The 15,615-nt window shown below is 38.5% G+C and overlaps 1 long non-coding RNA gene across 1 annotated transcript in view; it reads right to left on the bottom strand.

Moving 5' to 3' along the window:
- Positions 1–2,180: 2,180 nt before the first annotated feature.
- LOC132344872 (uncharacterized) overlaps positions 2,181–15,615 on the bottom strand; it is a 29,032-nt gene continuing 15,597 nt past the window's right edge. Inside the window, exon 3 of the long non-coding RNA XR_009493910.1 lies at positions 2,181–2,340. This is a non-coding gene — a long non-coding RNA (uncharacterized lncRNA). The remainder of the gene's footprint in view (positions 2,341–15,615) is intronic.

Below are 15,615 nucleotides of genomic sequence, written 5' to 3'. Positions count from 1 at the left end.
ACTCAAAACTGAAAACAGCATGAAGGACTGTTTCCCTGGTGTTGGACAACATGCCCAGAGGTACACAGAGAAAGCACTGATTTACCGTCTTGTGATGTTTAGTAGGAATGTGTATGCCCTCTGTCCCCTAGTTCTCAGCCTTCTCCTATTTCCTCTTAAGAGTCTCTTGGAACTACAAGGAGATCAAACCAGTCAATCCTAAAGGAAATCAACCCTGAATATTCATTGGAAGGACTGATGCTGAAACTGAAGCTCCAATACTTTGGCCATCTGATGTGAAGAGCCAACTCATTAGAAAAGACCCTGATGCTGGGAAAGATTGAAGGTATAAAGAGAAGCGGGCAGCAGAGGATGAGATGGTTAGATAGCATCACCGATTCAATGAACATGAATTTGAGCAAACTCTGGGCGATAGTGAAGGACAAGGAAGCCTAGTGTGTTGCGGTCCATGGGGTCACAAAGAGTCAGACATGACTTAGCGACTGAACAACAACAAGTTTTCTACAGTAGATCTATTCATCATCAGATGACAGACAGATTACTGATTAAACCAGTCTTAGACTTGGGAATATACACACTGAGAGCTCTAGAGACAGAATCTGCTATTTCACAGGCTGTAGGTCTCATTCTCCCTCACACCTCCCCAACCATTTTAAACAACTGAGATTATGAAGTGCTAGAACAATGATGAAATTAATTTGATTATTTAGAAAATAGTATTTCCTATGCTGTATCTGCTTTTTTGCAACTCTTTTTTAATTAATTCTGTTTGATAAATAGAATTTTTATCCCTGTTTTTTTTTATCCCTATTTTTATCCCTGGTTTCTCTTCTGACATTATTGGGATAGATAATGATTATATTATATTCTATATCAATAACACCATGCAAAAATAAAATGGCATTTTAAAGGATCTGCATTTAATTAAATTGCCTAAACAAGAGAATAGATGAGCATTGAAAACTAGTACAGCCACTATTAAGAAGAGTGTGGAGATTCCTTAAAAAATTGGAAATAGAACTGCCATACATCCCAGCAATCCCACTGCTGGACATACACACCTAGGAAACCAGAATTGAAAGAGACACATGTACCCCAATGTTCATCACAGCACTGTTTACAACAGCCAGGACATGGAAGCAACCTAGATGTCCATCAGCAGATGAATGGATAAGAAAGTAATGGTACATATACACAATGGAGTATTACTTAGCTATTAAAAAGAATGCATTTGAATCAGTTCTAATGAAGTGGATGAAACTGGAGCCTATTATACAGAGCAAGGTAAGTCAGAAAGAAGAACACCAATATAGTATATTAATGCATATATATGGGATTTAGAAAGATGGTAACGATGACCCTATATGCGAGACAGCAAAAGAGACACAGATGTAAAGAACAGACTGTTGGACTCTGTGGGAGAAGGAGAGGGTGGGATGATTTGAGAGAATAGTGTTGAAACATGTTTATTATCATATGTGAAATAAGATCACCAGTCCAGGTTTGATGCATGAAGCAGGGTGCTCAGGGCTGGTGCACTGGGATGACCCTGAGGAATGGGATGGGGAGGGAGGTGGGAGGGAGAGTCCGGATGGGGAACACATGTACACCCATGGCTGATTCATGTCAATGTATGGCAAAAACCACCAAAATATTGTAAAGTAATTAGCTTCCAAATAAAATTTTTTAAAAATTTTAAAAAAAGAATAGATGAGCATTGGATTCGTAAGTCAGAGCAGACCCACGCCTGATTCTGCTTTACCTTGACAAGTCCTATGCCTTACTAGGACTCAGTATTCCCTTCCTTATGATAAAGAGGTTGGACATTCAACAACAATTCGATGGTTCCATCTTCTCTGTCAACTCAGACCAGTTGCCAATGATTATCTGAACTGCTGTGTTAAGAGCTATCACTCGCAACCCTGGCTCTTCAGAAAAGACTTTCACTGTTCAGCAACATCTGCCGGAGGTAAAAAGTTAGGGATTGAAAGGATCTGAACCAGACTTTACCAGCCTAGAACTAGGTGATCTCAAAATGCTCCTCCTAGTTCTGGAATCTTCATCCTCAACTACAGAATAATTTACTTTTGTTATTTAAAACAAACAAACAAAAAACTAAACATACACAGGTATAAAAGTGAAAATTATCAATTACTTTATATTCTTTAAAAAAGCTGAAAATTATTAATACATTATATATATATATTTAATATCTGCAGATTTCTGCCCCATTATTTTACCCATTTGTCAATCCCCAGTGATTACAGTTGAAAAAAATCATATAGTTCATTTTTCTTTCTTAGTGCTGATGGTGAAGTAATGATGATGAAGTAATTCCATCTGAAAAAAAACAAACAAACATATTTTGAGGATTTCAGATAGTCTTATGTGTTTTCAGATGAACTATACTTTTCACCTACAAGTTCAATATAATTGTCAGGAATTGTGACAGGCAGTACGTAAGTTTCATTTTATACCAGCATATTCGATATGAAAGACAATCATTGTGTGGTTGGTATTAAATTAGCAAATCCAAAGAGATTGCACCATATCACAAGTTGGGAATGCTGTGTGTTTAAGGAACTTAATTATCATCTTGTCTCTTTTTAAAAGAAAAAAACAAGTGTTTCTTTTCCTTAATCGGCAATATACCCTGTAAATAATGCTGTTCCCTTCACACTGAAAACCATTTAATTCTCCATTATCTCACTTCATTAGCCAAATGTCCTGTTTAGGCACACTCTGAATATGAAGCACATTATAATGTGCTGGGCAAATAATATTTAGAAACATCTTTGAACTGGAAAGAAAAACCCAGGAAAACAGAAGTCAACACAGATGATATGTATTCATCGTATTCTGGGCTATTTCAGGGATCTAGTTCCTATTATGACTGACCTTGAAAATCAACTAGGAGCAATTTTCACACACTGTAGTAAGGAAACAATTACTTCTGGGACATAAACAACAGTAACAAAAGTTAGAAATTGATTTTTCAACAAGGAGTTTGAATATATGTAAAACCTTAAGCCAAACCAGAAGGGCCTAAGGGACCAGGAAATCCTGTGTATCACCAGCTCATGTCTCCATCCACTGTTGTCCTCTTCCCTAGCAAAATATCCCTTGAAATGTGTAAAATATGAACCAAGAGTGCCTTTAATAGGGAAGAAAGAGGAATGAGTACAGAAGGAAGGCCATCTCAAAGGAAGAGATGTGGAAGAGGCCATGGGCCACAGGCAAACACCAGCACTGCAGAGATGAGACTTTCCTGGCAGTAGAGTGGTTAAGACTCATGCTTTCACTGCCTTGGGCCCCAGTTCTATCCCTGGTTGATATATCCTACAAGCTGCATGGCATGGCTTGAAGAAAAAAACAACAACAACAAATAAACAAAAAACCAAACAACACTTTAGAAGTGTATTGTTCTCTGCTAGCAAAACCATTCCCTTCTCCCTCTCAGGTTCCATTCTCAGTTCACGGCTCACTCACTCGTACCAGGTGCATGCTGTCCAGTTGCTTCTGTCGTGTCAGACGCTTTGCAACCCCATGGACTGTAGTCCATAAGGCTCCTCTGTCTGTGGGATTCTTCAGGCCAGAATACTGGAGTGGGTCACCAAGCCCTCCTCCAGGGATCTTCCCAACCGAGGGAATGAACTCACGTCTGCCTGCTTCTCCTGCATTGCAGGCAGATTCTTTACCCTCTGAGCACCTGGGAAGCCAATTAACTAGTATCAGGAGCCTCACCCTAAAACAAAGAAGCCTAAGAAGCCATTCTAATAGTAATGGCTCCTCATTGTCAACTCAAGCAGTTCCTTCAACTAGGAGCAGAGCAGCAAGAACTGTTCTGGAAGCTCAGAGAAGGAGAGACTGAGAATGTCAGAGACAACTTCTTGCTCCAGATATTTCCCCTTAACACAATTGAAGGGATTGTTTTAGCTCCTTTTCAGAGGTGAAAACAAGATCATTGAAAAGTGCTGCCCCCACCTCCCCACAAACACACACTATTAGATGAACTTTCCATTTCTTACTCAATCCTGTAGTAGATAGCATTACCATCATAATCCTGCTGCTCCTTCCTTGTTAGATCTGTCTCTAAGAGAGGGTTCCATCTCTTATCCCACCAATGGCAGAATTAGTAATGTGTCTTTTTAGTCAATGTATGAAGAGTAGAAATGTCAAATGCTGCTTGTAAGCAGAAGATTTAAAAGCCTTCATGAAGTCACATCATTTATCTTTTTCTTTATTCATGAGTCTAGCAAAGAGTTACCAGAAAACAAACAGGACATGCATTGAAATCTGAACCAGATAAATTGCAAATAAATTTTTGGTGTAATTATGTCCCAAATATTGCATAGGATATAGTTACACTGAATAATAATAATAATTTGTTATTTATCTGATATTTAAATCTAATGGGAAGTTTTATATTTTTATTGGCTATGTTTGGTAATGCTAGTTTTGCAGGATCCCATATAATAGTTGCTCCTTTAATCTGTGTTCCAGAAAAGAAAGGCATATGGATAAGACTTCAGTGGACTTGCAGCCAACTTGAAATGTAATCAAGCTTTATGGTCTCAAGCCACTTAGATTTGGAGTTCATCTCTAAGTGACACCTAGAGGAAGGTGACTGATAAAATCAGCATCAGTTTCTCCCTGAGATGCTCATGACGCCTTTAACTAGGAGAAGCTGGGGAACATCCTTCTGGTTTTAGTTGAGTCCTTTCTCAGCTGCTTGTCACATCGGCTTCTACATACTCTACTCTCTGCATTGGTCCAATCTCACACTGTCTGTGCTGGTTTGATCACTCCTTTTTACCAAAGTCCTTTGTTAGTGGCAGCTGTCAGTCTTCCTGCTGGCAACTAATGTGAATTTAGTGTCTATGGCACAGAGGTTTTACTCCCCTGACCATATACATTTCATCAATGATATTTCTAATACTTTGCTTTTGTCAGTTAGTCCCTGATTGCCATTGCAGAATTTGGGTCCATATTCTGGAAATTCTAGAAAGTACATGTGACCTCTACAGAAATACTTAATAAAAAATGCATTCTGATTATGCAGTTCACTCATTACAGAAATGTTCATTGAATCCCACTAGATTGAGGTGGCTGTACCATGATGAACAAAGCAGGTGTGATAAATGGCTTGGTGGAGTTTATAGTCTAGAAGATGAGAAGGGTACATGGATATCCCTAGATTTAGAAAAAAATAATTAAATAGGGCTTGGTTATTTTTCCCTTTTCTTTAGCCATCATGCCTTCTAATTTATTCATATGCTTGTTTCCTTTAAGATTTATATCTATCATTCATCCTCAAATGTCCCTGTATCTGTAGCAGCTGTTAGTTAAACTTTTTTATCTTCTGCCAATATGAGCTTTTTCATTTAACTTTTAACACCCCTTTATACAAAATTTATAATTGGTTCCCTTAGGGAATATACCATATTTTACTCTCGTATGTGTTAATTCAAATAAAACACTACCAAATGCTCACTCTCAGTGGACTCAGGACAGGAGGAGGGTATAGTAAAAATAAGTAAAAGGCATGGTCTTTACCCTCAAAGAGCTTTTATATATTCCCCTAGGAGGAATTAAAACCAACACCTCTGAAATAGTGGATTAACTATACATGTCATAAATAGTAACTGGGGTTAGCAAGATGTAAGGTAATATATATAAAATGGATTAACAACAAGGTCCTACTATATAGCACAGAGAACTATATTGAAAATCCTATGATAAACTATAATGGAAAAGAATATTAAAAAAGAATGTGTGTGTGTGTGTGTGTGAATAACGGAATGACTCTGATGCGCAGCAGAAATTAACACAACAATGCAAATCAACTGTACTTCAATAAAAAAAAAATAGTAGCTGGTCAGGGATGCAGTTGGGCTCAGGAACTATCAGGAATACCAGGGAATATAAGAGTGTCAGGATTCACTTTGTCTCTACTCAAGGTAACTATTTATTCATCTGTTCCATTTTTCTTTTTGTGTAAACCAATTGGTTCCATTTCATGGCTTAAAACTGACTGATGAAGAGCTCCCAGGTTAATTGACATTTGACATCTTTGGTTACAAGTGAGCAAGTGAGTGAAGTTGCTCAGTTGTGTCCGACTCTTTGCAATCCCATGGACTGTAGCCTACCAGGCTCCTTCATCCATGGAATTTTCCAGGCAAGAGTACTGGAGTGGGTTGCCATTTCCTTCTCCAGGGGATCTTCCTGACCCAAGGATCGAACCCAAGTCTCCTGCATTGCAGGCAGACACTTTACCGTTTGAGCCACCAGAGATTGCCAAAACTCCCGCTCTGAAGTTCAAAATCTCAAGAAAGGAATTCGGAGGCCTAGTTTGGATCAGATTGTCACTACTGAGTCAATCAACTGCAATCTAGGGGAAATTTTATAGTGTATAAAATAGGTGTTGGCATGATAACAATGTGGATATGAAGAGTGGATGTCCCTAGAAAAGTTAGGGATAGGACACACACAAAATATGTGTCTTATATACAGAGTGACCTTTCTAACCATATATATTGATGCTTTTGGACTCTGGTGTTGGAGAAGACTCTTGAGAGTCTCTTGGACTCCAAGGAGATCCAACCACTCAATCCTAAAGGAAATCAATCCTGAATATTCATTGGAAGGACTGATGCTGAAGTTGAAACTCCAATACTCTGGCCACCTGATGCAAAGAACTGACTCATTGGAAAAGACCCTGATGCTGGGAAAGATTGAAGGCAGGAGGGGAAGGGGATGACAGTTGGATGGCATCACCAACTCAATGAAAGTGACTTTGAGTAAGCTCCAGGTGTTGGTGATGGACAGGGAAGCCTAGCGTGATGCAGTCCATGGGGTCACAAAGAGTCGGACATGACTAAGGGACTGAGCTGAACTGACTGAAGTTTTTTACAGTTTTGTGTTGTTTTCTGCCATACAACAATGTGAACCAGCCAAAGTTAATGTAAAACCCTGTCCCTCTGTACTCTCCTTCTCCTCCCTCCATCCCATCCCTCCAGGTCATCACAGAGCAGCAGACGTGGCTCCCTGTGTTACATAACAACTTCTTACCAGCTATCCATCTTACACATAATAGTGTATATATATGTTGATACTACTATTTCCGTTCATCCCACTCTCTCCATCCTCCCCTATGCCCACAAGTCCATTCTCTACATCTGTGTCTCCATTCCTTTCCTGAAAATAGGTTCAGCAATACCATTTTTCTAGAGTTCATCAGTTCAGTTCAGTTCAGTTGCTCAGTCGTGTCCGACTCTTTGAGACCCCATGAATCGCAGCATGCCAGGCCTCCCTGTCCATCACCAACTCCCAGAGTTCACTCAGACTCAAGTCCATCGAGTCAGTAATACCATCCAGCCATCTCATCCTCTGTCATCCCCTTCTCCTCCTACCCCCAATCCCTCCCAGCATCAGAGTCTTTTCCAATGAGTCAACTCTTCGCATGAGGTGGCCAAAATACTGGAGTTTCAGCTTCAGCATCAGTCCTTCCAAAGAAATCCCAGGGCTGATCTCCTTCGGAATGGACTGGTTGGATCTCCCTGCAGGCCAAGGGACTCTCAAGAGTCTTCTCCAACACCACAGTTCAAAAGCATCAATTCTTTGGTGCTCAGCTTTCTTGACAGTCCAACTCTCACATCCATACATGACCACTGGAAAAACCATAGCCTTGACTAGACAGACCTTTATTGGCAAAGTAATGTCTCTGCTTTTGAATATGCTATCTAGGTTGGTCATAGTTTTTCTTCCAAGGAGTAAGCGTCTTTTAATTTCATGGCTGCAGTTACCATCTGCAGTGATTTTGGAGCCCCCCAAAATAAAGTCTGACACTGTTTCCACTGTTTCCCCATATATACATTAATATATGATACTTGTTTTTCTCTTTCTGATTTACTTCACTCTTTATAACAGGCTCTAGGTTCATCCACTTCACTAGAACTGACTCAAATTTGTTCTTTTTATGGCTGAGTAGTATTCCATTATATATATGTGTGTGTACCACATCTTCTTTATCTGTTCAATTGTCAGTGAACATCTAGGTTGCTTCCATGACTTGACTATTGTAAATAGTGCTGCAATGAACATTGGAATACATGTGTCTTTTAGAATTGTGGTTTTCTCAGGGTATATGCTCGATAGTGGGGTTGCTGGGTCATATGGTAGATTCATTCCTAGTTCTTTAAGGAATCTCTTTACTATTCTTCATAATGGCAGTATCAGTTTACATTCCCACCAACAACGTAGAAGTGTTTCCTTTTTTCTGCATCCTCTCCAGCATTTATTGTTCATAGATTTTTTTGATGATGGCCATTCTGACTAGTGTGAGATGATACCTCATTGTTTTGATTTGCATTTATCTAACAATTAGTGATGTTCAGCATCTTTTCATGTGTCTGTTGGCAATCTGTATGTCTTCTTTGGAGAAATGACTATTAGCTCTTTTGCCCATTTTTTGATTGGGCTGGTTTTTTTTTTTCCCCTACTATTGAGCTGTAGGAGCTGCTTATGTATTCTGGAGATGAATGATTTGTTAGTTGTTTCGCTTTACCATTATTTTCTTCCATTCTGAAGGTCATCTTTTGTTCTTGTTTATTGTTTCCGTCTTTGTGCAAAAGCTTTTAAAATTAATTAGGTCCCATTTGCTTATTTTCATTTTAATTTCCACTACTCTAGGCCAACTGTATTTTACATATAACTTTAACTGAAAGGATATCTGTTACACATGAATGCTAAATCACTATTCAAATCTTAGATCCAACTGAGGCAGTTCTGATAAAAAGATTCATAGTCACCCATCTTTCGGTCTTGCTACTGTACATTTAATGGTCTGAGTTTCATTTCTAACATGAGGACAAAAATGTAAACTGAGAACACAGACACTGGTGGAGCAATGTCTTATGAAAATATGTATTCAGTTGGTAAGTCATGTCCGACTCTTTGTGACCCTATGGACTATATCCCACCAGGTTCAGATTTTGTCCATGGGATTTCCTAAGCAAGAATACTGGAGTGAGCTGCCATTTCCTTCTCCAAGTATGAATGAATAACCTTGAGTATATATTAGTCTGAACCAATTGTTTCTGAAAAACTAGAAGGGTCCCTTTGAACTGGCCCTAGCCTAGTGTTCACTGGCCAGTTTGAGTATGTGATATAATTGCCTTTCAGGCTTGCAGAGAGCCAGTGATAACTGTCAAAGTGCTGCACTCAATATGCCAACAAATTTGGAAAACTCAGCAGTGGCCACAGAACTGGAAAAGGTCAGTTTTCATTCCAGTCCCTAAGAAAGGCAGTGCCAAAGAATGCTCAAACTACTGCACTCATCTTACACACTAGTAAAGCAATGCTCAAAATTCTCCAAGCCAGGCTTCAACAATATGTGAACCATGAACTTCCAGATGTTCAAGATGGTTTTATAAAAGGCAGCGGAACCGGAGATCAAATTGCCAACATCTGCTGGATCATCGAAAAAGCAAGAGAGTTCCAGAAAAAGATCTATTTCTGCTTTATTGACTATGCCAAAGCTTTTGACTGTGTGGATCACAATAAACTGTGGAAAATTCTAAAAGAGATGGGAACGTCAGACCACCTGGCCTGTCTCTTGAGAAATCTGTATGCAGGTCAGGAAGCAACAATTAGAACTGGACACGGAACAACAGACTGGTTCCAAATAGGAAAAGGAGTATGTCAAGGCTGTATATTGTCACCCTGTTTATTTAACTTATATGCAGAGTACATCATGAGAAATGCTGGGCTGGAAGAAGCACAAGCTGGAATCAAGATTGCCGGGAGAAATATCAATAAGCTCAATGTGCAAATGACACTACCCTTATGGAAGAAAGTAAAGAAGACCTAAAGAGCCTCTTGATGAAAGTGAAAGAGGAGAGTGAAAATGTTGGCTTAAAACTCAACATTCAAAAAACTAAGATCATGGCATCCGGTCCCATCACTTTATGGCAAATAGATGGGGAAACAGTGGAAACGGTGGCAGACTTTATTTTTGGGGGCTCCAAAATCACTGCAGATGGTGATTGCAGCCATGAAATTATAAGACGCTTACTCCTTGGAAGGAAAGTTATGACCAACCTAGACAGCATATTAAAAAGCAGAGACATTACTTTGCCAACAAAGGTCCATCTAGTCAAGGCTATGGCTTTTCCAGTGGTCATGTATGGATGTGAGAGTTGGACTATAACGAAAGCTCAGTGCCAAAAAATTGATGCTTTTGAACTGTGGTGTTGGAGAAGACTCTTGAGAGTCCCTTGGACTGCAAGGAGGTCCAACCAGTCAATCCTAAAGGAAATCAGTCCTGAATATTCATTGGAAGGACTGATGCTGAAGCTGAAACTCCAATACTTTGGCCACCTGATGCAAAAGAGCTGACTCATTTGAAAAGACCCTGATAGTGGGAAAGATTGAAGGTAGGAGGAGAAGGGGATGACAGAGGATGAGATGGTTGGATGGTATCACCAACTCAATGGACATGGGTTTGGGTAAACTCTGGGAGTTGGTAATGGACAGGGAGGCCTGGTGTGCTGCAGACCATGGGGTCTCAAGGAGTTGGACACAATTGAGTGACTGAACTGAACTGAATTGAATGGTGATTTCAGCTGCTATTGCACGTTGGTTGATAGCACTGCAAAACTGGTTTTATAACCAGCACATATGGAGAAGAACAGTGTGGAGATGATCACAAATGGGATTTTAGCATCTTCACAAACTATCATTAAGATTTATCTTTAAACCAAAATTTTTCAAAGATTAATCATCTCGGGAATTTGAAACAGAAATGACAAGTTTCTGTACTTACCTATTTGCATGTATGTGTGCTCTTGCACTAAGACTTTAGTTAAGTCGCTGGGAGGGATTGGGGGCAGGAGGAAAAGGGGACGACAGAGGATGAGATGGCTGGATGGCATCACTGATTCGATGGATGTAAGTGTGAATGAACTCCAGGAGTTGGTGATGGATAGGGAGGCCTGGCGTGCTGCTATTCATGGGGTCACAAAGAGTCAGACACAACTGAGCGACTGAACTGAACTGAACTGAACTGAACTTCATTGTACATTTCAACTGAAACATAAATTCTGAAAGTAAGGTCCTGATCTAAAACTTCTTTAGCCACAAATCCTTCCCTCTCCATGACATACCTCAGTACTTCCACCTAGCAATTATGCCTACACCATTTCCTTAATTCAGGAATTGTTCCGTGAATATTTATTGATAAATTCATTATATAAAACTCTGCAGAGGAATCCTCAGGTGGTCCTCGGCAAGGTGGGTTTTGTAGTAGATGTAAAAAGGAGTAAATATGGCAAAATAAATTTGGCATCACTTGTTAGTCTATATACATATTGATAGGGACCATTATGGTGTGCTAACAATGAATATGAAAAGAAAGAATTGTTTTTCAAAAATATTATGAAGAAAAGTAGTAAATAGGATATTGAAATTGTTTAGAAAACAAACAATAAGAAATAAAAAGATAAGAAAAGGCAATGTTAGTTTTTCAACTAGAAGACTCACAGAGTTATGAAAATCTGGAGGTAGATTTGAAGAAGAGATAAGTTTCAGGAGATGAAGAAATATTTAAGTGAAAATATCTAGTAATATTTGATTACTTATGCCAAGGCATCTTCCAGAAGAATACAATAAAGTACTTTAAAGTAGATTTCAACTTGAATATGCTTAGTACTAAATTTAAGATCAAGTCTAGGCGAACTATCATCTGAGATGATAAAGTTATAAGGTCTTGTGCTTAAAAATTTGAAGCAAATTTTATTTATACTATCACCATCTTTTAAATTTTCGTATAAGAATGGGGCTGGAAAAAGTTCCATGAGTAACCTGCAATCTACCATAGTCAATAGATTCACATTTTAGTATACAGAGAAGAATCTAGAGTCAGAGTTCAAAGATATGGTTTCTTGTTTCTGTTACTAAATAGCTGTGTGATGTTGGGCAAGTCTTATATCCTTGCTAGGTTCATTGCGCAGCTATAAAGAGAATGCTTTTAGAGATGTACTCCAAGTTTCCTTCTAGCTCTAAAATTCTAAGGTTCTACTCTCAAGACTTGGAGACTTAGCTTTTAAGGGATTCTGTTTTGTGTTTTCACTTAGTAGAAATCTGAGGATGTCAGAACTAAGGCTCAGTTAATAAGCAGAGTGAACATCTTTGGCGGCTGTGGCTTAATAATCTTCTTTTTGCGTACAGTAATCCAAAATGGCCATTGATTTGGTCAGTCTGTCATGAGTATAGTGATAGATGATTTTGCAATATTTCTTGATGTTTTACGAACAATGCTGTATCTTGGTATGACAATTCTGTTCCTCATAAGACGTTTGGCAGTCTCTGAAGGTATTTTTCTTGTCACAACTGGGTAGGGGGTACTACTAGCATCTTGAGGGGCAGAGGCCAGGGAATCTGCTAAATAGCCTCTAATTCACAGGGGTACCCCTCCCCCTCCAACAAAGAATTATCCTTCCAACTATTAGTAGTGCTGAACTTGAGAAATCATCTCTCTTATTTCATATTTCCTAAGTCCATTACAAATTAGCCTTGAAAACATCACACAATACAGCCAAGTCACAGATGTCCTGTTCACAGTCCCTTTTAAGACCTGCCTGGGAAAATTGAATGACAAGGTACATGACCCTGTTTTTCCTAATTCTTGGAAGCAAAGAGGGAAAATTGGGAAATGAACCTGAAGATGAATTTACAGATGTGTCTAAACTTACAAACTAAGTGCTTATATTACATTTTCAAAAGGAGTTTGAAGTTGATAAAACAGCAGGCTTCTTTCTCCCTACCACATTTTTCACTTTTGAGCTGGTTATTTTGGAAAACAGCAACTAAGACTTGTAGGGGAAGTTAATGAATTTATTCAGGAAACACAATGTGAAATTACTGGCACAGTTTTAAAAAATTAACTCTCTTAGACAAAGCTTATAAAAATTGATTAACAAGCTAGTAGCGGCTATTCAAAGAACATGCATGCTTTCACATCTTTTAGAAAACCGCTTTAAATTATTATGAAAGCTTATATGCATTCTGAATTAACACATGTCTAAGTATTTAAGTGATTTTTTTCTCCTATGTTCCATTTTCAGTTTATTTTCACTTTTGATTCACTATTATATAATCTGAAAGAGAAGGAACTGGCAGCAGCAAACTTCAGCTAGTGATAAAATGATCTGTGTTACCTGCTCCATTTGTCTTTTTCTTTCTTCCCTTTTTGTTATTATTTATTGGCATTTTGCCTGTGGCAAGACAGAGGTTTTAAATGTGGACCTTATGATGTTTGTGAGTCAATCTAGAGACAGCAGAGTATTTCAAGGGCAGCACAAAAGATAAGTATTCTTGAATTTTAATTTGAAGCATTTTAGCATACATATGCAATGGAGGTTTATTTATTGAATTTGAAAAATTAATTCCTTACAGCCCTGAGTGTATTTTGTTTTGTCTGCCTCTGGGTTTGTACATATTGGTATTTTTTTTTTCCTTTTTAATATTTCAACAGGTGAGGTTAGCAAGACAGCTGATGATGCTGTTTTACACCTAGAGGTCTTATGGAACCAGGACTGCATTCATAAGCGGAACAAACAACTTTGGGGGATGGTTTAATAATTGCCTTTGGTAGAACTTGTCTCACATTCATTAAAAAGCCCAGGCAAGGCTGCTTCCTTGATCTTCATTTCTTTTCAGTTGCCAAGCAAACAAACAAAAATCCCTTCCTGAAAGCTGCTTAGTTATCTAACCTAGAATATCTTTGACTACGATGAAAGTTATATATCTCAAATATCTCAACATTTAGATGTTGGAGCTTGGCAGACATTTGGATAATTGCTGGAATGTATGACTTGTCTGCTTTTCAAGCATTTAAAATAGCCTAGAATTTTAAACTTTATTTACTGTCAGATTTTCACTCTCAAAAATGTTGTTTTTGTGATCTTGTTTAATCATCTCTGATGTAGGAAATGACTAGAGACTAATTAATACAAAAGAGCATGATTTTATTTTTTGGGAAATTATAAATGAATATTAAACCTCTGTCTAGCTTATACTTACAGATTACTGAAACCCATCTATCTTTTTTCTTCATTTAGTTTTATAACTAGATCTGAACTTAGGCTTGTAAAAGTGACATTATACACGAACACCATAAAAATGTATTTTGTATAGAAAGGAGATAGTGAGTATTCACTTTTGCCTGTCAAGGGATGCCCATAAGAATTGTTGGTAGGCGTCTAAATGTGGAGGTAAGTAATAAGCAGGTATTGACTTCTGTTGAGATCAATATCAAGATTTGTTGACCCAAAGAGGATAAAATTGACTGAAGAGTGGGACAATAAATCTTGTTATTGACTAGAAAGCAGAAGTCAATATATGTATTATTATAAACATTTTTCTTTTAGTGTAGATGATAGGGGTGGAGTCATTTTTAAGACTTTAAGTATATATAGCCACATGCTCTTTATATCGTGGTGGTGGCCATATAGGTTCCTTGACTTACTAAAAGTGTGTTTATTCACATGACATCAATAATAACACTCCTAGATCATTGTTTCTGATGGCAACTATCCTTCTCCCTATACTTTGGGTCTCTTATTCTGATTAACTTTTCACTGAAATATGGAATACCCAAACTTGCATAATGAAACTTTATTTGAAAGGAAAAAGGTAGAAAAGATACAATTTATTTCCCTAGAGTGTGCTTCAGATCTCTTTACAGACCTCTGAATGCTGCTCTAGTTGTGTGTGTGTGTGTGTGTGTGTGTGTGTGCACATGCATATGTATTTTCATGTATACAATGCCTATGTTCTGTGTGCCGGATCAACATTCTTTCATTTTGAGGCAAAAGAGAGACTTTCTTTCAGGTTTCCAACTGCTATGACTCTGCTCTTCACTTGAGTTATCATATTTACTGTATAGTCTTAAAAGCATATCAAGATTAAGACACTTTTAAAATGTATATTTAAAATTGTTTTTCCCAAACCATAAAATACATGCAAGCTGGATGTTACTAGGTCACTTCAGAGTTTTTCTCTTCACCACCAACCACCCAATTGTGCACAAGCCAAACAGATTTTATTATACCATAGTTGAGAGAAGTGGAAATGGAAAATGATTTTCCATTGTCCCAAATAGCTCTCATGTTGATAAGAAATCAAACTCTGTACATCCAAGCTGAACAGAACTTACTGGGTTACACTAAGTCTCTGTTTGTCCAGTAGCTTTGCCCAAACTGAGGTCTGTACACATGGATCAGGAATGCATGAAATCCTGGAGGAATACTCAGCCAGAACATGGATATTTCAGATTGCTACTGCTGCTACTGCTAAGTCGCTTCAGTCGTGTCCGACTCTGTGCGACCCCATAGACAGCAGCCCACCAGGCTCTGCCATCCCTGGGACTCTCCAGGCAAGAACACTGGAGTGGGTTGCCATTTCTTTCTCCATTGCGTGAAAGTGAAAGTGAAAGTGAAGGAAGTGAAAGTGAAAGTGAAGTTGCTCAGTGGCGATCGACTCGTAGCGACCCCATGGAATGCAGCCCACCAGGTTCCTCCATCCATGGGATTTTCTAGGCAAGAGTACTGGAGT

The sequence above is a fragment of the Bos taurus genome, chromosome 3, assembly GCF_002263795.3.
Source record: "Bos taurus isolate L1 Dominette 01449 registration number 42190680 breed Hereford chromosome 3, ARS-UCD2.0, whole genome shotgun sequence".
Lineage (NCBI taxonomy): Eukaryota > Metazoa > Chordata > Mammalia > Artiodactyla > Bovidae > Bos > Bos taurus.
The sequence above is the reverse complement of the archived record's forward strand: the minus strand, read 5'-3'. Positions and strand labels throughout refer to the sequence as shown.